General features: G+C 37.2%; 1 protein-coding gene across 2 annotated transcripts in view; it reads left to right on the plus strand.

The window, feature by feature from the left end:
* The window catches only part of LOC137273094 (G-protein-signaling modulator 2-like), a 234,008-nt gene that overhangs the window by 16,534 nt on the left and 189,832 nt on the right, over positions 1–27,642 (plus strand). The gene's annotated exons all lie outside the window — the stretch shown is intronic.

The following is a 27,642-nucleotide window of genomic DNA, read 5'->3' on the forward strand; positions in this document are numbered from 1 at the left end:
TGTGACACTGTCCTTATGTTGTAGTAACACTTTCATGGTTCCGTGACACTGTTATGTTGTGTCTGTGACTCTCATGGTTCGGTGATACTGTCATGATGTGTCTGTGACTCTGTCATGGTTCTGTGACACTGTCATGATGTATCTGTGACCAGGGATAATCTACAACAGGGATTGGTCACTCCCTTGCTTTCTCTACCATTTGTACCTATTAACGTGTGTCTCGTCATGCTCCAACTTACTTGGCTCGTTCCCAGCACTACTTTAGCTGTGCTTACCAGAACTTCAGCTGGTTTATTGTATCAGTCGGAAATTTACAATGAATGAATGAATGAATTATAGTAAGAAATATAGTTGCAAGCAACGATGAGGGCTTCTTGGATGTTATTCAATACAGCCATTTGCATCTGTGTCGTACTTCCAATAGTAGTCATGGCTGCAGATAATATAGATAGATACTACTGCCAGTAATGGAAAATGCGTAATTCTTTATCTTTAAATTCATGTTGGGTTTGAAACACATTCTACCAGTCTTAAAACATCAAAAGAAGAAAGATAATGGTTGTCACTTTGAATTCTTATTGGCTTTGAAACAGATGGTACTTGTATTAGAACATCAAAAGAAAAAAATACTTGGTGGTTGTCCATTGAGTAATCAAAGAATGCATATGGCACAGCGATCTGTTCAAAATGTCCAAAATATTCAATGCTGGTACATTTCAACTCGGCTTACACAGTGCACACACTCTTTTTAAAAAACAATTTAGTCCACACGCAATGAAAATAAATTTCAAAACATCTTGAGAAAGAATAATTACATAGATATAGCACCCACATGACTGAATAACTCAACCTATTCATGGTGTGTGATAAGTGAGTGGAAAGCTTTAATCTGGCCTCTCCAAATGGACAAATACTAGTATATTACTCCAGGACCGGTGTTGTACAAAAGATATTAAACCTATAGAATTCCACTGAAATTTCTACACCACATCTATACTAAGAAGGAATTAATGTTTATGAACCTAACTGACGATGATATTTGCTCTTTAGGAAGACTTGTCATTGTGAATATGTAAAACAATTTTGGGAGAGTTTGGAACTGTTTTGAATGCCCATATTAATATGGATATAACTTTGGATATGAATCAGTTCCTTTTGGCTATCGAGGCCAACATATTCTGCTGAATCACTTAATCCTACCGAGCAAAAGGCATATTTTTCTATGCAATCTAAAGGGTAACACCTTATCAATGGATAAGGTTATAAATAACATAGACAATTTTATGCCATTGAAAGGTTTATTACATGTAAGAACAACAACTATAATGCCTTTGAAAACAAATGGCCTCCAGTCACCCAAAGATTAATTACAGATATTACATATAGTATTGTCTTTCAGCCATAGTCACTTCTCGGTGTTAACAATGTACAATCCCTGAACTCTGCAGTTCACGCATACCTTACAACCTTAATTAGATGAATTATGTATGATTGTTGTAGACCAAACTGTCCCTGTGATGACCTTATTAATTACGACGTGGAAAACGTTATAGCATAAGTAATAGACAACTTCTCAGTTTCAAGTTAATTTATCTATGGAAAAGCAGTAAATAAGCTTTGAGTTAAAAAGTACATGAACTTGGGCGCATTCATAGGAAGTCTGTTGTATTTAACCAAGTGAACATACTCATTTGTGATTTTGAAGAGTTTGCAAACAGTTGCAATTATGATTCTCTAAGGAACTTTTATATGCTTGAACTTGAAATAGTACGAGCAAGTTGGCCTACCACACTGCTGCTTAGCGAGACGCTGCAGATTTGTTTACTCGCGACCTTGAACGAATTTCACGTGCATTTCATGCTCATGCAAAGACAATGAGGGTGAAAAGGAGAGAGATGCAAGAAAATTGATTTCTAATTAGCCTTGATCTTGAAATGCATTCAAATGCATGTAAAATCATTTATAATATAGAAGGAATACGGAAGCTTATCGGCACGAGATACATCAGGTTGTAGATATGCTAAATCACACACCTAAGTATTTTAAATGACTAATAAAACCTGAACAAAATGACTATTTAATCTTTCTATGGTTGATGCGGCGTAAGTTATGGTTGCGTATGTTTGGAATGTAGCTCTTTGGGCTGTGCTGTAAAAAACTGATTAGTGATTTATACATATAACTATACACACCATAACTATCAAGACAAGACATGTATATAGAACCGAAGGCAAAATACCGCGGTTCTACTTATATCTCGGTTTATCGTTTCACAGATGAGAAATTGCCAGTTTCAAAAGGATGAGTGAAAAATCTATGGGACCTGTAAAAAATGTTATTTTACTTCTGGCATGATGCATAATGACATGCATATATTTTTTGCACATTTAATACATTTTAGACCAGCCACTCGGCTGTGTCGGATTTTCAAAAATATCTAATCTTTTGCGAGACGCATGGAATTATTGCCTACATCTGTTCCTCTTTGAAGTGGAAAATAATTGTAGTTTAGGTTCGCAAGCTTAAAAGCGCCATATTCGAAAGTTAAGTTTGTGTGTCAAAAGTTTAATTAACGCTTATATATCATAATTCTAATAGGGAATTTTTATAGTGTGACACGCTACACAGTGTAGATTTGTTAACATCTGTGAACTCGTTAATTAAACCATGGGCTGGAACTCAGTGTGAAACAATGCCATTTGTCGGTCATTTCTTTAAATGACACCGGCAAGTCAGCCTATCGCATCGGTGCCTGGCGAGACGCTCCCGATTTGTTACCTCCCGGCTTGGAATGAATTTCACGTGCATTACATGCTCAAGCAGAGATAATGAGGGTGAAAAGGAGAGAGATGCAAAGAAATGAATTTTTACTTGATCTTGATCTTGAAATCCATTCAAATGCATGCAAATTATTTATAATATTGAAAGAATACGGAAGCTCGACCGAAAATATAGTATAAGTAATTATAAGTTACATTCATGGTTTCCTTGCGGCATCGGTAAATATCCACACTGTTTTAGGCAAGGAGACTCATCGGAGGCTCCAAGCCTAGAACAGAAGGGATGTTAACTGATACACTTCGGCCTTTGCTTCTTGATGAATTTACTTCTATGAATCGACGTCTGCACTACAGAACACACAAAACCTTTAACCTTTTCGCATTTTGAGTTAGTTGTCAGATATATTCATAGGCCTGTAAAAGGAGTTTCAGCAAATAACTCTAATTAATTTCCAGTTGAAGCTCAGATCAAATGTATCTGGTAAGCGCTAGCTCTTTTGACATACACAAAGGCACGTTATATTTATATACACAGAACTCATAGATATCGCCAACTTTGAACGGAACGACTGAACTTAGAGACAATAGTGAGTGCTGGTGTGCGATCCTGTGAGAAAGGTGTTTGAAAGAGCAGCCGTAATCGTGCACACGCTTTCCTTCAGATTTTCGTGCTCTTTCCAAGGGTTAAACGTTAAATGTTGCACCAACTTTTGACACATTCCGCCGCGTATCCCTGGGCCGTCGGTGATAAAAAGAAGTGCCTATTTCCTTAATATGCAGAAACTTGGGGATTTTGATGGCTGGTATTGTTTATGGTGATGTGTACATAGAGGCAAGCACTTTCGATAGATATTTAAAGCGGTCTAAGCAGAAATATTAGTAAATTTCCTGCGCACTCTTTTCTTTCATTTGGGGCATGTCTCAAATGTGTTGTCTTCGTTTTAGCTAATGCAGCGTGTATCGCCGTCAAAACGGTGCATTTTAACAACGATGTCGTTGCGTAGGGTGGTGCCTAGAGACAAAGCATGGCAAGTTTGAAAGCGGTAGCTGTTGTAGTTGTAGTGCAGCAGATTTTGAGAGCAAAGTAGTCAGAACTGGGCTGAAAAACAGCAGCAAAAACTTCAATCGCAAATAGCGGCCAAACGGTGCATTTTAGCGACTCGACCCGTCCAGGCGAAATTGTAGACATTTTGATTGCGCATCTGCTCAAGAAGTTTGGTAGTCATTGCAGCAGTAGTTTCGGAGATATTTGCATTTCAAATGGAAAATTTCGAATTAATTTTGATTTATCTGCCCTTTGCTATTGGGCCCACAGCCTAGAGATTTTAATGGGGAATATCTACACCTCGGTGCGCATCTGCCTGATTTTTTTCAAGCGATTCTGTCCACTGGTGCTCTTTGTAGCGCTGGAACAAAATCCGGCGGAAAAATAAATAATAATAATAATAATAAAAACATCAGCAATTACAATAGGTCTTTTGCCTTATGGCAAGACGTCCTAATTAAGAGCAAGAATTGCATGAATGGAAGAAAGAAAGAAACAATATAAGAAAGAAGTAGGTGAATGAATGAAAAAATACATGATACACCACAGCCTTCCCTCCCCCAAAAATTGTTAAAGAATGCAAAAATATCGCGAGAACAGATGTGTTAACTCCAGCTGTCCTTTTTAGAAGTCTACTTTGAGACGTTTTTGTTCACATTAATAATTAATTCAGATATGTTATTCCATCCGGGGAATGGAATGGACATTAACAGAATGTTAACTGACTCTGTCACACACCCCTCAAGAACAGAAAGTGTAAAACTGTCACAGAGCGTTCTAAACACCTTCCAAATAATAAGATCAACAAGAAAGAAATAAGTTATGGAACTGTAACATAAGCATCAATGACGGACCAGATCAGATCGGCGATATGTCATATTTTTCACACACCTCAAATGCACCCTAACATTTTGTTTTAGATTATGAAACTATCACTATTACTTACAAACACATTTCACCTGAAAGTTTATTCCCCTCATAAGAATTAACGGTGTATGTGAAAGGTGCTTTTGAAGCTATAACTAGAAACACTCAAACAATGGCGAGTTGTATTTCAATGGCGGATCAGATCAGCGATATGTCACTTTTTAACACACCCCAAACACACCCTAACATTCTTTTCTAGATTATGAAACTATCACTATTACTTGCAAACACATTTCACCTGATAGTATGTTCCCCTCATATGAATTAAAGGTGTATGTGAAAGCTGTTTTTGAGGAAATAACGGGGAGTGCTCAAACAACGGCGTGTAGCATTTCAATGGCAGGTCAGAACAGACTGGTGATATATCATATTTTTCACACACCTCAGTTACACCCTGACAAGTTTTTTAAGTCATAAAACTATTACTGCTGCTTGCAAATACCTTTCAACTAAAGGTATGTTTCCCTTCTGAAACTTAATCGAATGTATGAAAGTGGTGAATCGAGAATAGAAGTGAATCGAGAATAGAAGCCAGTGAGCTATAACATACCAGTCTAAGTAAACTTCAGCTATGTTCGCATGGTACATGATTTGCACATGTGTAAGCTTGCACCCTAATGTATATTTACATACATATGCAAAAGCGAATTTACTATGCGTTCGCATGAAGAAAAAGGTGTGTGTGTGTATTGTTAGGGGGGTAAACAACTTGTTGCCATTTGATCATTCAGTCTCTAACCTTTCCCATGTAAGGATACCATGTAACAACCTGGTTCTAGGGCAGAGGAACAGATACAGAATGGATCCATACTATGGCTAACCTGTTTGGCATGGGCAAGTCAACAGTGTATGACTTTATACACCAAGTGTGCCATATCCTAGTGGATCACTTAATGGAGACCTATGTTATCTTACCCAAGGATGAGGAGCTGGATCTTGTGATCCAAGGTTATGAAAGGCGATGGAATGTTCCAAACTGTGCTGGTTCCATAGATGGTACACATATACCCATCAAGTACCCCAAAAGAAGCCCACGGTGATTACTTGAACCGAAAAGGCTCTTACTCAATTGTAATGCAAGCCATGTGTGATCATCAGGATGTATTCCGTGATATAAACATCGGTTGGCCGTGTCCATGACGCTAGAATCTTTGTAAATTCAGAAATATTTCACAAAGTTGAGTCTGGAAAACTGTTTCCTCAGTTTCACAAAAGGGTTAACCCCCCAGGAAGAGATTTTAATCTCTCAACTGTTATTCTCGGATATGGAGCCTACCCTATGACGAAATGGCTTCTGAAGCCATACAGCAATAACCATTTCTGTGAACCCTGCTCATTATCCTTAGCTGAAAACAATGAGTGCTTTCGTGGTGATTGAATCTTTGGAGGAGCATCCTCTGTTTCAGGGTTTATCTGCACTGGTTAAAGGTCTTGGCTCTTGCTCGTGGTCAGAAGGAAGAGTGTTATCCCTTTTTGTCAGCCTCTGTATCACCAGTAACCCCAGACACTTCTGCATCAGGACCAACCTGTGTATCACCAGTAACCCCAGACACTTCTGCATCAGGACCAACCTCTGTATAACCAGTAACCCCAGACACTTCTGCATCAGGACCAACCTCTGTATCACCAGTAACCTCAGCCACTTCTGCATCAGGACCAACCTCTGTATAACCAGTAACCCCAGACACTTCTGCATCAGGACCAACCTCTGTATCACCAGTAACCTCAGCCACTTCTGCATCAGGACCAACCTCTGTATAACCAGTAACCCCAGACACTTCTGCATCAGGACCAACCTCTGTATCACCAGTAACCTCAGCCACTTCTGCTTCAGGACCAACCTCTGTATCACCAGTAACCTCAGCCACTTCTGCATCAGGACCAACCTCTGTATCACCAGTAACCTCAGCCACTTCTGCATCAGGACCAACCTCTGTATCACTAGACACATCAGTAACTATGTCATCGTGGGTTTTATCTATTGCAGAGTTTTCAGTGATCTTCACAGGAGAGGACGAAGGTCTACATCCGAATATTTCATCAAGTTTCTCAAAATGCTTGCAGAGTGAACGGCCTCTACCATTCTTCTTCAGTTTTCCCTTACACATCCTGTAGCTTTTTTTGAGAGCATGCAATTTCACTTTACATTGTTCTGGTGTCTTTTGAAATCCATAGTCCTAAAGGACTAAAGAAATAGTCCTGTAAATACCTGTATTGTTGGTTTTAGGATCATCTAGGCTTTCCTCCACATGTAACTCATGTCAGATGTTCAACAAAGGTAGTGTTTGTTGTTTCAAAGGCATTTGAAGTTGGTGGAATCAAACTAAAAATACTTTATGGTTCAACTTCTTTATTATACAAGGTCACAACGTTTCGAGACAGTTCCTAGTCTCTTCTTTGGGTGAAGTGAAGAAGAGACTAGGAACAGTCTCGAAACGTGACCTTGTATAATAAAGAAGTTGAACCATAAAGCATTTTAGTTTAAGGCTAGTGTTTCATCGTCTGACCAGGACGTGCCCCGCATCTTGACCCTCTCTGTCATTTTGGAAGTCTGATGCACGAAGAAGCACTGTGAGGGAGACGCCAACAATTCCCGCCAAATTTGTAAATGGATCTTATGCAATCCTGGCCTCTATAAAAGTTTTATAAAAGTTCATCTTTCGAGACAGAGTTATTTTGCACATGTGCAAAGTTATTATGCGTTTGCATGGACCAATTTGCTTGCCATGCAAATTTGCACATGTGTAAAAGTATATTTACACCTGAGTCAAATCAGATGCAAATTTACTTCCAGTGCAAATTTGCATGGTGTGTAAATTGTGTCCGCATGAACTAGTTTGCACATGTGTATTTTATTTGCGTACGTATGTATATTTACATGGTGTGCAAATGGGTCCATGCGAACAGGGTATATTAGTCTCAGAGTATTTCGTTAAACTCCCCCACTGAATCTAACAAAACCTAGTAGAAGGTCGCATCAGATAACCATCCAATCAAACGCGAGTCAGTTAGATAGATTTAACCATTTAACAACGTCTGTAGCTGAAACATTTAATCATTTCGGATTGGGATACATATTTTGTAACTGACAAATTTAATCGTTTCGGATTGCGATCCATATTTTGTATGCCCAAGGGGCAAGGGAGGTAACTTGAAAGATGGGAATGATAGTGGACCATGTGCTTCGCTGCGGTGAAGATGGAACTTTGTGGGTTTACAAATTTTGTGAGTATAATTTTTTAATTACAAGTAATGTAATACGCAGTTTGTATCTATTACAGTTATATGCATAAACCTGCTTCATTTAGTCACAAATGTGCAGCTATTTCAGTTTAGGAACGTGTGGGTTAGCCAAGCTTAGCGTCATGTTTTTCACGTGTTTATTTTTTCTTGACTGTTACACGTGAATAGTACCCTCATATTTAGGGTCTTTGGACATGTAGGAATTTCGGTTGGTCTCGCAGAAATAATTTCACACTCTGTCATGAACTTGTGAATCATAATGTTCCATGTTTAATGCGTTGCATTACACCAGCCAGTGTTTGTAATGTTCGTTTCTGGCTACTAGAGTAAGTGTATTTCATCTACAAAACATTATCCGAGGATACATTGTTTACCATGATTATGTAATTGGGGGGAACATTTGTCAGTAGGTATTATGTACTATAAAGTATAAAACATCATGTTTTAGCTTGAACCGACTGCCGCGATGACGACGGCGATGATGATGATGATGATGAAGATGATAATGTGGAAGAACACGAGAACTAATGAACACTGTGGTGTATGTAATGATGATGAGATGTCGAGTACAAGAAACAAACTGAACCCATTTGTTTGTTGAAGTATAACAACGGCTACTGTTTAGGGATCGGAAAAATCGGATCGGATATTACAAAATATTCAGGTTACCGACACTGATCTCTCCACAAATAAAAGTCTGTATATAACACAGTTATTTGGACGTGCTGTATCTGCACTTTGAGGGTTTCTGTTGACATGGTTACCATTAGCCAATATTTCCACAAGATGACATCTTTGAATATTGCCAAAAACACTATTTTCAGAGACTGTTTACTCACCGTTGTCATGGTTGTAACGTGCACCATGTGCATCACACGGAAGCGAGCGTACGCTAAATAGCATTCGGAATTGTTTGGGTACGAACCTCTTCGAGATAAAAAGTTCAGAAGTTATGTGCAAATGTCCACTTTGGCGATATGCTAAGCTGTGTTCTGATTGGTCAGCCTCAAAGGTTACCTGACGCAACCTCCCATAAGGACTCAGTAGTGGAGTGTAACGAAAAGCACTGAGGATAAGTTTACTTAGACTGATAACATACCGGCTTGAAACTGTAGTACAAATCTACTGTCCTAATGTGGACACTAATACCAATTATTTGACTTAAAGGTCACATGCAACGTAAAACATAACTTTGCAGATTCTGATACCTTTCGGTATGCACTTACAGAAACAAATCATAAAAAATGCCAATTCAACCTATAAAGTTGAAAAAAATGCGATGGAAAAAAAGCCAGCGAAATCAGAGTTCAAACGTTTCACTAAATTCCCCCCAACGCTGGGGGGAAAACTGGTTTCAACAGGTGTGCAGCAAAGAAGTAGGTTCGCGGAGCTTGAAACGGTATGCATGCCCAGCGTCTGAGGTCATGAGCAGTAGTCTAATCTTGGCTGTGTACACAAAGAAGTAAATAATCTACTCGTTACGTAGAAAAACTTGTTGATTGTGGTAAGCAGTCTCTGTCACAGAGAAAGCTCAGTGTCTGGTTTATTCACACCTATATATGTCTGCCTGCCCGTCTGCTAAAGACAACATGCAGTACACAGCTTCAATCATTGACCACGTGCAATTTGAACTTAACACCAATCAGACTATACGACATAAAGAAAATAAGTTGATTTATGACTCGTGCACCCGAGTCCCGTCTCTGCCACATTATGTAATCAGGCACGTGTGATACACATGGCATGTTTTTATGTCTGTGGGTTGCAAACAAACTACATTAATTTTTTTCGGATGACTGGATCTGATAGAAACTGGTGCAAACGCTTGTCAGTTTCAAGTCCTGCTTTGTACTTTGACGAATGACAGATTCCAACCACACAGTAGTTTGTCTCTACTGACATGATTTTTGATTGGATCGAGCGCAAATTCAGAGAACATGTATTTTCAAAACCCAACATCTCTATATACATTCGTCATGGATAACGACTTGTTTTAGTGTATATGATTTTGTTTGACGATAGTATATGAATCCATACTGAAACAACGCATCAAGCACACAAAAAGAAGTTGTTAGAAGTTTGATGGGCAGTTTATTCGGTTCCTCATATAAAACGCATCCGGCTGTCAATCGAGTAATTCAGGTATATTAATGAAAATTTACATTGTTTATGTTTGTCTTGTAATTAACCTCTGTACGTGTGAAATTATCTGGATATTTTTTGATAATAATGTTTATTTTTCTATCTAGTACTAATGAGCCGAATATTTTTTCATTTGTTCCTTATTTAGTGACACACAAACTGTTTGAAATCACACACCCTCTTATCAGCACCTTATGCTGAAATTAATTCAGCAGGCTAGAGGTTAAACAGGCTTGCTACTAACAAAGGTATCAAAGTTTTGATCATCTGCGTCAAGCTGTCAAAGTAACAAATAAGTCAACAAAATTAATCTCTGTATTTGTCATACCCAATTTAGGGGCGGTGGGGTAGCCTAGTGGTTAAAGCATTGGCTCGTTACGTCGAAGACCCGGCTTCGATTCCCCACTTGGGTACAATGAGTGAAGCCCATTTTCTGGTGTCCCCCGCCGTGATATTGCTGGAATATTGCTAAAATTGCTGCAGATTGTTAAGGAAAATGTCAATTTTTACTTCAAATATAAACTTAATGGTCCTAATGTGAGCACACAGCAAATCTAGATTTGCAAAGACAAAGACCTACTAGATATATTGGGTATTTTCAAATTTGTATTGAATTGTCTTTGCAGTTACATAACTTGTCTCTCCAGGAACAACCTTTTACAAAAATAAGTATAGCTGCATTCAGAAGAGAAAGTGTAAAACATGTTTCAGTTTCAGCATATATTGACCTTAGATCTTTATCACAATTAAGCTGTTAATGATTTTGACATTAAAATAAAAAGAATATGTGACTAATCAAGATATGTTTCTTTGAAGTGACGCTGAAGGTCTTTCCAATAACATAATAGCTGTTACAGAAAAGACTGTTATTTGAGAGACAAATTGTAAAAGTAAATTCAGAAAAAAATAATGACTATTCCCTTTCCCATTTCAGACAACATCCTTGTGTTGTAATTATGGTTCCAAATGCAAAGAGAAACACATATTTTTGGAAAATTGTTTGTTTCTTTTGTTAATTAATGTTACTTAAAAGACACCCATACAAAATATTTGCAAATGTTCACCTTTTCAACTTTAAGAGTTTTGTCTTGAACTTAACACCACATGTTTATCACTCTCAACCAGAAGCATGAGGAGATAGGGATAGGGAGTTCCACTTTCACAGGATGAGAGATCGCTGATTATTTCATACTTTTATGGAACTGTTACAGAAGACATTTTTCTTGTATACAAGAGAAAAAGATTTTTTTTACTTCAAAATTCAGCTTGAAAATCACAAACATCTGCCAGAAATGGGGAAAAGGTCTGTTCTTTTCAACTACTCCAGAAACAATATTTTCCTAAATGAAATTTAGTGCACAGCAGACACCTGATATTAGGTTTCTGCACCCGATACATGACAAAATGTATATCCTTTGTTATCCCCCCCGGCATGTAATGCGGGGGGATATATTCGACACCTTGTCTGTCCGTCCGTCCCCCGTCGGTCTGTCCGTAGTCATTTTGTTTCCGGAGCATAACTCAGAAACTGTTGAATGTTTTTAGACCAAACTTTATAGATATAATAATTTCAGCCTATGGTTGTGCCTTTTGCTATTTACAGATTTTTGGCATTTACATTTGTTTTGTTTTTCCATGGAACATTTTGGTGTTATGGCAGGTTGGCTTCATTTCCGGAGCAGAACTCAGCCTAAAGTGGTGCCTGTTGCTATGTACAGGTTTTTGTGATTTATTATTTTCTTTGTTTCCATGGAAACATTTCGGGTATAGTCTCAAAAGTGAGAGGTGTGTTCCATTGCCGGAGCAGAACTCAAAAACTTCTTAATATCTGTCATTGTTAGTTTGTAGATATGTGTGGCAGACCCCAAAGTGGTGCCTTTCGCTATTTACAGGTCTTTATGATGTATTATTTTATCTTTTTCCATGAACACATTGCTGACTTCGTTTCCAGAGCACAACTTGAAAACCATTTCATATGTTTCAAAAGATCTTGGCAGATATACGAGACAGATCTTGAAATGATGTCTTTTTCTGATTACAGATATTTGGCATTTATATTTTTCATGAGTTCCATGGAAACAATTCAGACTTGGTCTAAAAACACAATAAGTAACTGTCAGATGATTTGTCCTTTCAAATATGTGGGGGCCGGGGGGATATGTTATCTTCTGATGACTCTTGTTACAAAAAGGAATAAAATAAGAAGTATTTGGTCTTTTTGTTTGTCATAAAAAATTCCCGAGCTAGATTAGATATTGCTAATGAAGGAGAAATCAGATTTTCATCCCCCTCAGCATGTAATGCGGGAGGATATAGTCGACGCCTCGTTTGTCCGTCCATCCATCCGTCCATCTGTAATCATTTTGTTTCCGGAGCAGAATTCAGAAACCGTTCAATATTTTTAGACCAAACTTGATAGATATAATTTCAACCTATAGTTGTGTCTTTTGCTATTCAAAGAGTTTTGCCATTTTTATGTTTTTTGTTTTTCTATGGAAAATTTTGGTGTTAGTATAATTTTGGGATGGGCTTCGTTTTCGGAGCAGAACTAAAAAAACGTCCAATATTTTTCTGCAAAACTTGGTAGATATGTGTGGCAGACCCCGAAATAGTGCCTTTTGCTATGTACAGGTTTTTGTGATTTATTATTTTCTTGGTTTCCATGGAAACGTCTCAAAAATGAGAGGTGTGTTTCTTCTTAGTATCTTTCAGCAAAACATGCCAGATATTAGTGGCAGACCCCAAAGTCGTCCCTTTTGCTATTTGCAGGCTTTGGTGATTTATCATTTTCAGGGTTTCCATAGAAACGATAGTGACGAAATCTCAAAATGGAGGCATGGGCCTCATTTCCGGAGTACAACTTGAAAACTATTTAATATCTTTCAGCAAAACTTGGCAGATCTTTGAGGCAGACCACAAAGTAGTGCCTTTTGCTATTTACAAAGTTTCGGCTTTAGATCGTGACAAACCAACATTGTTTTACGAGGAAAAGCTTGTGAATGGCTAAAAATTGCAGTGACAAAAGGTGTAAGAAATCTTCTCAGAACGGCCAAGATATAACACTGAGAAGTTTGAAATTTTCAATATTTTTATATGCAGCAGACAAAGACAATAATGTACAGATTTCACAACAGACGTTTCATATACAATGCAAATTGAGTCAAATCTACAATAATTGGTCACAACATAATGTCATCTCACCGAAGTCTTGGTGTAAGAGTGAGAAACAGATATGCAAAATGTAACACAATGAGCGGTCAGGCAGCATTTATGTAGATCAGGCGTTGACGGATATTGGCAGAATAATATACTTCGGTAAATGTGTGTAACCATGTATGTCAACCATGTTGACAACATGTCAACTAGAATTTATATATATATACATTCAGTCATTTCCTGAAACTATCGAGCACATATGACCATCGCCACTAACATGGAATGCTCTAGAACAGTCTCCTGGAAGTAACACAAATAATCGAGGTATAAACTCTAGAGGAGGTAAATTTAAAGCACATCCGGAAAGCTTGCTGCAAAATATGAATACCGCTGAACATTTATGATACGAAATGTGACCCATAATAATTATCATTCAAAACAATAAGCGTTGTGACCTAACAATAATTATTACTTAATTAATAATACAATTTTTAGAAAATACACTCTCATAAAACAAACCAAAATTATTTGAAGTCGCGATGGCTGAACGCGCTAGCGGCTTTACTAAGAAAGTGAAATCCCAAATATGACGTGATGCAAAATTAGTTCACTCGGGACATAAACTTGATATGAAAGGGGAAGCTCGTTTATTATAGTGACCTCTCTAAAATGAAAAACGAAACACGTGCAACCATGAACATCAGGGTAAGTATATACAGAAGCATTCTCATCAGTTTTCAGCTTGATCTCTGACTAAATAATCTGATGACAGAAACCTGAACATCATGAAACCTTTAGATATTCCTGAAAAGCAAAGGCACCAATTCAGACTTTCATTTCTGTACCTGCATAGTGTCAAAATGGAATGCCTTTACATTACAGATATCCATATATTACAAAAAACGAAAAATTACTGTCAAAGGGACGAATGGATATAGTCCGTTTGGCTCAAAAGCAGACCGATGAATTGCAATCTAGCTCAAAAACTACTAAACATAACATCCTCAGTGAAACGCTGATCAAAATCAGAACATCATACCAACTCTGTGAGGTTTTTGCAGAATATTTTTTCTTAAAATAATAAAGTTGTTCAACCAACTATCATAAAAAATATTTACACAGTTCACTATTTGTTACGAGGGAAGAGTGCAGAGAAAGGGACAGCCATGAGTGCGAGAAAGTTTGGAGACAGCACACTACAGGTTGATTAATAATAACTTTCTCGGCACTTGTGCCTGTGCTTCCCGTACACCTTGCTCTGCCTTTCTCTGCACTCCTCCCTCATAATAAACAGTGAACTCTGTCAATATTTTCATGATAGTGTATTAAACAACTTTATTATTATTATTTTTTATGTATTATTTACAAAAATTCTGTAAAAACACTATAGAGTTTTTACGATGTTTAATCATGATCAGTGTTTCATAGAGTATATCATGCTTATCTGTTTTCAAGTTACATAGCAATTCATCGGTCTGCTTTGGAACCAAACGGACTATAGTTGGGGGTGGTATATAACCATGATGAAGGAAAACCAAGTTCTGTGGATAGTTCCATGGGTGCGACGTTTTGGCATAGGTTCTAACACCGTTAACAAGCAAGTGATGTGTAGGCATTAGTACCTACACTAAAACGTCGCACCCATTGCAATAAAGAAGTTGACTATCCATAGAAGTTCTTTTTCCTTTATCTAAACAACTTCTAAAATGCCTTTCAAAGAAATATAACCATGACATTGATTTTAATGTTTGATTTAATGACATTTTGTCTTTAACTTTAAACGCATACATAAAACACAAGATGTCAACGTAAAATAACAGGTGAAAACCATTCATTAATATTAACTGCAGATAGTATAAATGACACGTGTCTCTTCTCATCCCATAATATTCTTACCTGGCGATTTCTTATTCTTTTTCTGTAAAACATATGTGTTTTTATTTATTGTGTTGTCTTTACTGGCGTATCTATCATGATCAATAGGCAGAAGTGGAAATAACCCATTGCCTGACTTCCCAGTCGAGTTTTTTCTGTTGGGCAAGCTAATTTGTATATCACGCTGTACCGGTGTCCAGTTGACTTTCCATCGTTAATTATGTTGTTTGTTTAAATAATCAACAAGAGAATCTGCTGGTATAGTAGAAAAATTATCAGGGCAAGTGATTTTACAAGTGCCCCTGTACTGGGCTACATTAGCTTCAAGAATTATTTCCATGCCTGATAGGGAACAAATCCTTCAGAGGAATTAAGTGTTTTGTTTTTCATCACAGTTTCGGTGGAAAATGGATACCCTTCAGCCGATTTCAAGAAAATGCTGAAATTCACTGAAGTCTGTCATAGTGCAAACAAAGCACATGATATTATACTACATGAAAAAAACCATTTCAATTAGTCCCTGTTAGTGGTACTGATCAACCCCATTTCAAAGGTCTGGCCCATGGACTAGTTGCTCAAGAAAATGCTGAAATTCACATAAGTCTATCATAGTGCAAACAAAGCACATGATATTATTCTACATTAAAAGCACCATTTCATTTAGTCCCTATGAGTGGTACTGATCAACGCTATTTCAAGGGTCTGGCCCATGAACTAGTAGATACCTCCTTAATAGTTTGAACATGGAAGTTTTATTTTGAGTGTTTCCGTTTACCGGTAATTACCAGTATTTTACCGATAAAATATGCCCTGTACCAGTAATCTCAAACGCTGTCGGTTCAGCGTACCTGTGAAAATCATATGCAACTAGACTAGTGGTGATAATCAGATGTTAAAAACACGCTGAACAATAACATCATCTGACATTTTGGTCTCGTCACCATGGTGAAAAAATGATAGTGGAAATACCTCTGATCTAAAGATAGAAGTCACCATAGTAACCTTGACATGCCAATGATTCAGACTGACTGAGAAAGCGATTCGCAACAACTAGTGTCTGGCAGAATTATACGATTTGTTACGGTTGGCTTTCAAAGCACATGTCAAATGGCAACAGGAACGCAGCTGACATTGTCATCTAGTTTTTGGTTGGGGTCAAGGTCATTTGCCACAATGTAAGGCTAATGAAAGCGAGGAAGCAACTGGTGACATTTATAATTAATAGCAGTGTAATGGTGACTGGTTTCACGAATTTTCCTGTTTATGAACAAAAGAATGATCAGAAAGGGAGAGTTCCAGTCTGAGTAAACTTAGTCTCAGTACTTTTCCTTAAACTTCACTACTGAGTCTAACAAACCTTATGGGAGATTGCGTCAGGTAACCTTTGAGATTGACCGATCAGAACACAGCTTACCAAATCGTGAAAGTGGACATTCGCACATACATTTTGAACTTTTACCACGGAAAGGTTTGTACCCGAACGCTTTCAAATGCTATTTTCCGTATGATCGCTAGTGTGTAATGCACATTCAGCATGCTACAATACTGTCAAATAGGACAAATTGTTATGGATAACAACTTCTTTATGGCATGAGAGTGATATTTTGATACAGATTCGGTACAGACATTGGTACAAGAATCTGTATCGAAACGTCACACCCACGCAATAAGGAAGTTATTATCCATAACAATTTGTCCTATTTGTACACCTCAACTTCTAAAATGGCACTCAAACAAGTTACAATACTGTCAGCAGTGAGTAAACAGTCTCTGAAAATAGCGTCTTTGTCAATATTCAAAGATGTCAGCATTTGGCTAATGGTAACCATGTCATCAAAAAGCCCTAAGCATATATACTGCAGGCCAAATACCTGTGTTTTATGCGGATTTTCGTTTATTGAAGGATCAGTGTCAGCTACTAGTGAATTTTTTTAAGTCCCGCCGAACCTAAAACAGTAGCCGTTGTCTGATTGGTAAAATCTGTTTGGCCTTCTCGCATTTGATTGGACTGTCATAGGTCGCTCAAGGAGGCGACCTCCTACTGGGTTTTGTTAGACTCCGTAGTGGAGTGTAATGAAAAGTACTGAGACTAAGTTTACTTCGACTGGGGAGACTTCGAATATGTTTTGCAAAATAACGAAAGTAGCTGGTATATTGAATGGATTTACTTGTGAGTGCATTAATTTACAAAAATCGGCTTTGAAACACCACAGTGATAGAAAGTAATAGATAGTTAGATCATCTGGCTGCCTTTGTGTTTCTTCCTTTTTTTTCTCTTTTTTGGGTGTTTATTTTATCAAGGTCAAGTTATAGTACAGCATGACTGAAAATTGTAATGTACCGAAAAAAAATTCATTGCTGTCGGTACACTACCAATGGTTTGAACAGTTGGTGGAAACTCTTGATTTTTTACGTCAGCTGTCATTTATAATGAAGCTAAAACTAATTTCAAAATGGGCATTTTCCCAGCTGAAGTGAGCATGTAAAAGACCATGGTATACCATGATTCACAGACCTGGTATGGTTGCCATGGTGTAGCATAACTTACCACATCTGGTAAATGGCACCACAGTTTACCATGGTAAAATAAGACCATGGTGTACCATGTTAAACAGTGACTATGGTGTACCATGGTAAACAGTGACTATGCTGTAACATGGTAAACCATGGTAAATGAAAGACCATGGCATACCATGGTGTACCATGGTAAACAGTGACTATGGTGTACCATGGTAAACCATGGTAAATGAAAGACCATGGCATACCATGGTGTAGCATGTTAAACAGTGACTATAGTGTACCATGGTAAACAGTGACTATGGTGTACCATGGTAAACCATGGTAAATGAAAGACCATGGCATACCATGGTGTACCATGTTAAACAGTGACTATGCTGTACCATGGTAAACCATGGTAAATGAAAGACCATGGCATACCATGGTGTACCATGGTAAACAGTGACTATGGTGTACCATGGTAAACAGTGACTATGCTGTAACATGGTAAACCATGGTAAATGAAAGACCATGGCATACCATGGTGTACCATGGTAAACAGTGACTATGCTGTAACATGGTAAACCATGGTAAATGAAAGACCATGGCATACCATGGTGTAGCATGTTAAACAGTGACTATAGTGTACCGTGGTAAACAGTGACTATGGTGTACCATGGTAAACCATGGTAAATGAAAGACCATGGCATACCATGGTGTAGCATGTTAAACAGTGACTATAGTGTACCATGGTAAACAGTGACTATGGTGTACCATGGTAAACAGTGACTATGGTGTACCATGGTAAACAGTGACTATGGTATACCATGGTAAACCATGGTAAATGAAAGACCATGGCATACCATGGTGTACCATGTTAAACAGTGACTATGGTGAAAGACCATGGCATACCATGGTGTACCATGGGAGACCAAGGCATTATGAAACCGTGGTCTACCATGATTTGTTTGATTGGCATTACTAGAAGCTGGTAAGTGATAAGAGGGTAAGATTCTTTATGGATAACAACTTCTTTATTGCATATGATGCGACTCTTGCTTGACAAGGGTATAAGGATCCATACCGAAACGTTGCATCATATGCAATAAAGAAGTTGTTATCCATAAAGAATCTACCCTCTTATCGTGGTCTGCCATGGCAAAAATAGACTATGGTGTACCATGGTTTGCCATGGTTAAAAGAGACCATGGAGTACCTCAGATTACTACTGCGAAAATGAGACCATGATCAGTACACCATGTTCCCACAGCAGATTACCATCGGAATAATCTTTGGTTATTGAGACAGTGGTAAGAAACCAACTACGACATACCACAATCTATGGCATAGAGACCATGGCATAGAGATCAAGTAGAATATCAGACACTTACGAATTCATGTCACATCCATGCACTGAAAAACTGTTTAAATTATGAAGACACATTTTTATTACTAACATTGCCTCAGATATAAATGAAAGACAATTTGACTATAGCTTTTGGAAAGCACAGTGGGATATCCCGTGCAGGTAGTACAAGTCTGAAGGAAACTAGAAGTATATGTCCAGTTGTGGATATGTTCCTCATTTTTCAGAGGACGTTCTTATTAATTATTTGAAGATGGAAATTTGATGTCCTTCAGTCTGTATCTAGGAAAATTAACTCTTTCAGAACATACCTAAGAAAACATTTGACTAAAAATAAAGTCCTTCAAACAGGGACTGTAAATGATCAAGCAAGTCAGCTCAACCAAATTCTTTCGGAAACGCTTGAAGCACATGCACCTGTACAGAGAAGGGTTGTTAACATACGACCTGATACAAGTTGGTATACAGATGAAGTTCGATGCACCAAGCGAGAAAAAAGACACGCTGAGAAACGCTGGAGAAGAACAAACTTGGAGATACATCGCCAGATGTACAAGGCAGCTAGAGATAGGCACAAAGCTCTCATAGTTCAAACTCGTACGCAACTTATTAACTCATGTATTGCTGGATGTTCTTCCAACCCGAAGACTCTATTCATAGAGTTAAACAATCTATTACATAAAAGGATGGACATTCTGCCTAATCATGACAGTGACAAGGATCTTGCTAATCGCTTTGCTTATTTCTTTACTACGAAGATTGAGAACATCCGTGTCAGAACAGAACCAGCCAAGCACAATAACTCAAGATAAAACATTCAATGGGCAGTGCTTTAGTACCATGAGACCAACATCAGAAAGCGAGATAGCACGCATAATAAAGAAACGTCCATCAAAGTCATGTGAATTAGATCCGATCCCAACATGAATCTTGGGCCCTCACTCTTCCCCTTCTTCAGTTGCAGACCTTACCGAAAATCCTGTGTATATTTTGTTTACATCTATTTATGAGGAAATTTGTGATTTATCTTTAGAGAAACGGAGGCCAGTTAAACAACTAAACGTGTCTTTTCCGAAAAATGAAATTGATTTACTTAATGAAATTATCTCTCTAAAACTCCCAGCGCACTGTTCATTACATGAAATAAATTGTTGTGTCTATGCTGCCGCAAGAACTTTGGAGGAACTTCACACAGTTTCCAAAGAAAAATCTCCCAATACTAAGAAAAATAAACCAAAGAAATATCGGTTTCAAGTAAAATTAACAGAAACTAGAAAATATATTTCCTGGATAGAGCTGTGCCTGAAATTAAGATCATCAGGGAATCCCATGTCTAACTGACAAAAGGCAATTTGGAGAAAATTAAAATTACAGTACAAGACAACAAAAGAAAAGGTACTACTCCAAATTGTCGATTCCCTTAAGGCAAAAATAAAAATTTGGACTGAAAGAAAGGAAAAATGGGAAAAGAGACACAAATTTATCAAAGAAAATAAACTATTTAGAAATAATGAAAAGCAATTTTACAGGCAACTCAAGACAAGTGATGTTGATGAGCATGACAGACGGCCTCCCATGGCTGCCAGTGAAAGGTTCTGGAAACAATTGTGGTCTATACCCAGCGACTGTAACCTGGAGGCACCATGGGTCGGTGATTATGACCATGCAATGCATGAGAGAGTATCTAGGTCGTTTCTCTGTTACATCTCACCAGATTGCCTGAAAAGTGTCATTTAAAAGTCCATATCTAATACAGCTCCTGGGCCCACTTGCAGAAAATGATCTTAGTTACAATCAATCTTAGGCCCTTACTTTACAATCACCATACAATTGCCCTAATCCACTTGCACAAAGACGATCTTAAGACAACAAGGATTTAAGATCGCGATCTTAACTAAGATCGAACTTTTCAACGTTGGAGGTAGAAATTTCTTAAACTCCACTCCTGTCTACAGGTGTCTTCAAGTGCGCATAGCATAGAGCACAAATAAAACGTGGAACTGACATTCCTTCCTTAATCGCACAAACAGGTGCATTAACAAATTTGAGTTAGTACTCATGAAAATTAAAAGATAACATAAATTATAAACAAAATTTCCTTATGATACAACACCAAAATGTACTATGATTTGTCAATGGCTGTCAATGAATCTGAGTTTGGCATCTGGTCGGTGTTATTTGGAGTAAAATCCCAAATATATCCCACAAGCATTAGATCTGTAAAGATATGAAAGTGTGACATGACGTTGGGAGTGTTGTGGAAAATACATGACAGGAAAATATGAAAACGTTATAATTCCGTGTGTTTTGTATGTATTGTTAAATACGCATCTACAGTATGTTAATTGCTTTACACTATTTTGTTGATAATTATTTTTTCTGTTTGGCAAAAAAACTTTTTTATGCAAATTTCACATGCCTCATCAAGTGTATTTTCCTGTTTGAAGAATACTTGTATTATATTTAAAATGCATAGATTAAAACTCTATTCTCTCGTCAGAAAGAAACATAAATTTGTACGTTATCCAACTGTAGATTATTGACAGGTCTATGATCGAAAAGAAATATATGTGGAGATCTGCGCTGTCACAATATGACATACATTGTATTGGGGCATGGCAGATTTTTCAGCAACGGTATAATACGCAAAGGGAAACCACTCCCATCTTGCGTTAAAACCAAGATTAGCTGCCCTTGAATTATTGAAAAGGTGATGGCCACTGCTAATTGCATGCAGACAAATTTCGTTACTATCCTTTCCTTGTTTATCAAAAATGTATGGTGTTCATAATTTTTCCAGCACTGAATCTGGTGAGCATTGTACCCTATGATGTCGACTCGATAATGATGTTGTTCACTACCTCAAATAACGATATTTCAGACGTTAGATCGATGTTGCATTCTTAGTGTTGTTGAAGTGTCGAGGCGAATCATACATCTTAAGCAATATAAAAGCGATCCCCAAACGTAATGCTAATTATTTGCATGAAACTGACACCAACTTGAACGCCATTTTGCTACTGACTACAATGATCTTAGCTCCTTACATTTGGTTCCAACCAATTGTAAGTTTTGATAGTAACTTAAAATGATCTTACCCTACAATCTCTTTGTGCAAGTGGATGGCGATTGTAGCCGAAGCCTAAGATCGCGATCTTAAGTACTTACAATAATAGTAGCTTTAAGATTGTTTTGTGCAAGTGGGCCCAGGACCTGATGGCATTTGAAACCGGTATTGGAAACTGTTTCACTGCGTCCAAACACCATTACTTCACTGTTTTAACTCTCTTGTGGACACAGGTGATGTTCCTCCATGGTTTTGCAAAGGTCGCACAATACTTCTTCCCAAAAAAGGAGACTTGACTGATCCCCAAAACTTCCGCCCTATCACATGACATAACATCATCATGAGCCTTACCAGCCTGACTCTACCAGGATCACCTGAACCCTCTCTGCTGCATTTCAATCTCAATCATAATTCACAGAGACTGTCCAACACCTTCATGAAGAATTCATGAACATTAAATGAGACATCTACTTCATGAAGACTTCATGAAGATACTTCATGAAGACTTCATAAAGAATTCATGAATTTTCTGCATGAAGAATTCATGAACATTAATGAGACATCTACTTCATGAAGAGTTCATGAACATTAATGAGACATCTACTTCATGAAGAGTTCATGAAGAGTTCATGAATTTTCTTCCTGAAGAGTTCATGAAGAATTCATGAATTTTCTTCCTGAAGAGTTCATGAACATTAAATGACACATCTACTTCATGAAGATTTCTGAAGAGTTCGTGAAGATACGTTCTGAAGAGTTCATGAAGATACTTCCTGAAGAGTTCATGAAGATACTTGCTGAAGAGTTCATGAAGACCCCTGAAGTGTTCATGAAGACTTCCTTAAGAGTTCAGCCTTTTTGTGCAACACAAGTCACATAATCTGATCATGCCATGCAAATTGGCAGGCAGCATATAAATTCATCACCAATATATGTAACATAAATTAAATATCAAGCAGCAAAGAGGACACAAACAGAAAACTAGATTTTGATGGGATTTCCTTTTTATTGAAATCTTCAGCAGAAAATTCTGATTAGTTATTTAAAAACAGCACAAGAACCTGTATCCAAACATTGTGCTCTAGAATTAAAGATGCTGTCATCCATATATACTAGTTCTATCTTTATTACAGCTTGGATATCAATCAGTCTGTATCGAGGAAACTGAACTTATTAGGAACACCATTTCATGCAGTAGATTGTAATATACAATTTCAGAAAGTGTAATCGCTTCAGACTATGTGTTTTTTACGTAGACAATGAGAGTCACAACCAATGGAGAATTTACAACACGGCCTAAAATCATCTACCTAGAATCTGAAACACAATAAATTTGTAACCAACAACATTTAATCACAGTCTTTCCATTTCAAAAAAGTCTAAAGCAAGTCTTGAAACTTGAAAAAGTCTTGAAAAAATAATTGCTCAAAATGTTAAGTATATATAACTTGTTTTAGATAACTTTTCACCTGATTATAATTAAAGTATTTTAAATGATTTATTTACACTGATGACCTTACATTTTTTTTTCAATACAAAGAATCCATATCAAGTAACAAAACTGGCTTCTAAATCACTAGTCTACATTCATAACCAAATATATTCTGAAATATCTGCATTTCCCAACACTTAAAATAATCAGCACATCATAATATAGAAAAATGAATCTTCATGTAACTGAACCTATATCCAACTTAAATAAAGACTAAACATTGTGGCACATTCACTTTTAATTTACAATCGATAATTATTCCAAAACTGAATGCAAATACGACAGAGAGAAAATGAAATATCCCTAAAAGTGCCTATAGCAATTATCTCCCTTTTCATTATCATTTGAATTTATTTTGTTGTTTATAATCTAAGCCAAATAAACTTAGCACCAAACTAGCACCTTGAACTTTGACACCATCTGCATGTGCTCAGATAACACAACTCAAAATTTTTAAGTCACCAGCGTTACATGCCCCTGTGTAAGTCCCATCGTACACAAAGTTCACGTTATCATTTAGTACACATTACTGACTTTCTGTTTGAGGCTGAGAGATATGTGACCCGTGAAGGTCCCGGGGAAGAATAGGCCTTCAGCAACCCATGCTTGCCATAAAAGGCGACTCAGCTTGTCGTAAGAGGCGACTAACGGGATCGGGTGGTCAGACTCGCTGACTTGGTTGACACATGTCACCGGTTCCCAATTGCGCAGATCGATGCTCATGTTTTTGATCACTGGATTGTCTGGTCCAGACTCGATTATTTACAGACCCCGCCATATAGCTGTAATATTGCTGAGTGCGGCGTAAAACTAAACTCACTCACTCACTGAGAGATATGCATTGTATAAAAACAACACTTGATACACTGCTATATGTTTAAAAAATGTTTCTGTCGTTTTCCTCAAAGAAAGTTGCTTATCCCTTCACCTATGTTTGTATGTGCATATTCCGGCACTCAAAATAATATCAAAATTGTTGTTATTTACGTACCACTCACAGAAATCAACTTGGGATGCATCCATTGGCAGTTAATCTAGTCGATTCCTTTATCTTGAGTCAGTTCTTGACATATCCATCGTTGTGTTATCCACGAAATCCGTGAATCGGAAATACGTTAGTGATATCCATCGGCTGAATCGTTTTCTGATGGCGAAGTTGCATTTGGTGCCTTCTGCCTCACTTCGCATGTGCGAGAGACAGCAGCAGTGGCGTCATGCGGGGAAACGGTAGAGTCTTTCCGTATCGAATGTTTCAAGTTTGAAGTAAAGACATTTTTTGATAGAAAAGAAAAATTAAGTGTAAATATGAATCTTTGGATCAGGAGTAAATCGCATCTATAAATAAAATAAGCTGTATGATTATTGTTATCCGTTCTTGAAGTCGCAATAGATTTCGGAAGAACGAAGGGTGTGGCAGTTTTGGCACGAAGTCGGAACCGAGTATATCACGATCAAGTTACTTCATCATACCAACAGTGTATAATTTCTTATCTTATGAACAACTAATGGCAAGAATTACAGTGTTTAGGTATCAATATCAAAATTAGAACTTGTCAATATACATGTCGTATTATTGTCAACGGCGGGGATCCCGTAAAAAGATGTTCTGAGTTGACGTTCCTTCGTCGATCTTAACGTGGAAGAATAGAATATGCACATGTCCCTGGTATTAAATTTTATTTCATTAGTCTAAACTGACGTTGTTTTAGGGTCATATCGTGCTGGACAGGGAGTGACAGTGGAATGTCAAGAGCATTGAATGTTTTCAATGAGCGGATCTACTTGCGGGTGTAGAAATGTGCCAGAAGCATGGCGATATCAAAATATTTTTCCACATAGCTTTTATTTCTAGTACCGAGTCGACTGTTAATGTTTTTTACTGTCTTATGTTTTTGCTTGGTTATAAACTTTGCGGAAGACATTCTTACAGTAGTAAGGCATCTGCATGCATGCCGGATCGTGAGCAATCATGGGAGAAATTGTATGAAATGAGACGATTTTGACAGGAAAACTTTACTTTATGGAGTAAATGTGAATAAGAAAGACAAGTAGAAAACTCCCACAGTACCAACTGGTTACGCAGGTATTTTAAGAAGGTAAGTTTTACCTTGAACTGTCCCTATGCTACTAAAACAACTGCTCTTAAGGACAGAATTGTTTAGCGTTCTTTCATGCATTGTTTGTTGTATTTATTATGAAACAACAAAGTTAGTAGACAAACACTAGTAATGCCACGAGAGATGGGATTTACAGATAATTTAAACTTAATTAAATATGTTGAAAATATATTTATGCCTCATCTGTAATCGTTTACATAACAACTTATCTAACATGAATAAAAGTATTATAGCTTGTAATATTTATGCTGTATTTTCTTTTTAATGTAGTTTACTCTGGAAATTTGTAATGAATAAGATTAGACTTACTTCACGAACAAAAACTTCAGGAAGTAACATATAACTTCATGAAGCTGACCAAGTCTTCATGAAGTTGACGAAGTTTTCATGAAGTGTGTCTTCATGAAGTAAGTTCATGAAGATTTAAGCTAAAGTTGATGAACACTTCATGAACTCTTCATGAAATTCATGAACACTTTTGCAGGGGCAGAAAGGGGCTACACATACTGTACCTATGTGAGGAATCAAACACAAGTCGTCATTGTGAAGAGCCGAAGGCTCAGGAATATAATCATCTAGCTGAACTTTATCTTCAGTGTTAGTACCATTTCTTCAGAATTGTGCAGTGGAAATCTGAAAAACACACAAACAGCATTTAATATCAGTGTTTCCATTTCAAAGGTTCTGAAGCAAATATTGAAACTGTGATGATCAAATATATAGTAAAAAAATTGCTCAAAATGTTAAGTAATTTAACATATTTGAGATGTAATTTTTCACCAGACTATGATTATGCTATTGAAAAAAATCTTTACACTGATGACTTTAAATTGTTTATTTTTTAGTATGAAGAGTGTATATCGGTAACAAGACATGCATTATAAGTTAAAATACAAAACTGGCTTCTAAATCACTAGTCTACATTCATAACCAACTATAATATTCTGAAATGTCTGCATTTTCCAACATTTATGATAATCTGCGCTATCATAATATAGAAAAGCATGTTTCAAAGTATTTGAACCAATTTCCATGTTAAGTGAATGGCAAAACGTTGTGGCACATTCAGTTTTGGTTTACAAACAGTAGTTATTCCAAACCTGAGTGCAAATACGTTATAGATACCTTTAGATACTGATCATGTGTTAACATAAGTAAGTGGAACATATTTCAGAAAAGCTCAAATCAATGTTAATAACACATTACTGACTTTCCATTTCAGAGATATACACTGTGACTGTGTTTGGTGCCTCTTGCACACTTTGCGTACTCACCCTTGCGAAAAGATCATGAATTCTTCATGAATTCTTCATGAAGACTTCATGAAGTTTCTTCATGAAGAGTTCATGAATACTTCATGAAGAATTCATGAACATTAAATGAGACATCTACTTCATGAAGAGTTCATGAAGATACTTCATGAAGAGTTCATGAAGAGCTCATGAAGATACTTCATGAAGAGTTCATGAAGATACTTCATGAAGAGTTCATGAAGATACTTCATGAAGAGTTCATGAAGATACTTCATGAAGAGTTCATGAAGAATTCATGAAATACTTAATGAAGAATTCATGAAGATACTCCCTGAAGAGTTCATGAAGATACTTCATGAAGAGTCCATGAAGAATTCATGAAGATACTTCCTGAAGAGTTCATGAAGATACTTCCTGAAGAGTTCATGAAGACCCCCCTGAACTGTTCGTGAAGACTTCCTGAAGAGCTTTTTCGGCCTTTTTCTGCAACACAAGTCACATAATCTGACCATGCCATGCAAGCTGGCAGGCAACATATAAATTCATCACCAATAGATGTAACATAAATTAAATATCAAGCAGCAAAGAGGACACAAACAGAAAACTAGATTTTGATGGGATTTGCTTTTTATTCAAATCTTCAGCAGAAAATTCTGATTAATTATTTAAAAACAACACAAAAA

This window comes from Haliotis asinina, chromosome 2 (assembly GCF_037392515.1).
Source record: "Haliotis asinina isolate JCU_RB_2024 chromosome 2, JCU_Hal_asi_v2, whole genome shotgun sequence".
Lineage (NCBI taxonomy): Eukaryota > Metazoa > Mollusca > Gastropoda > Lepetellida > Haliotidae > Haliotis > Haliotis asinina.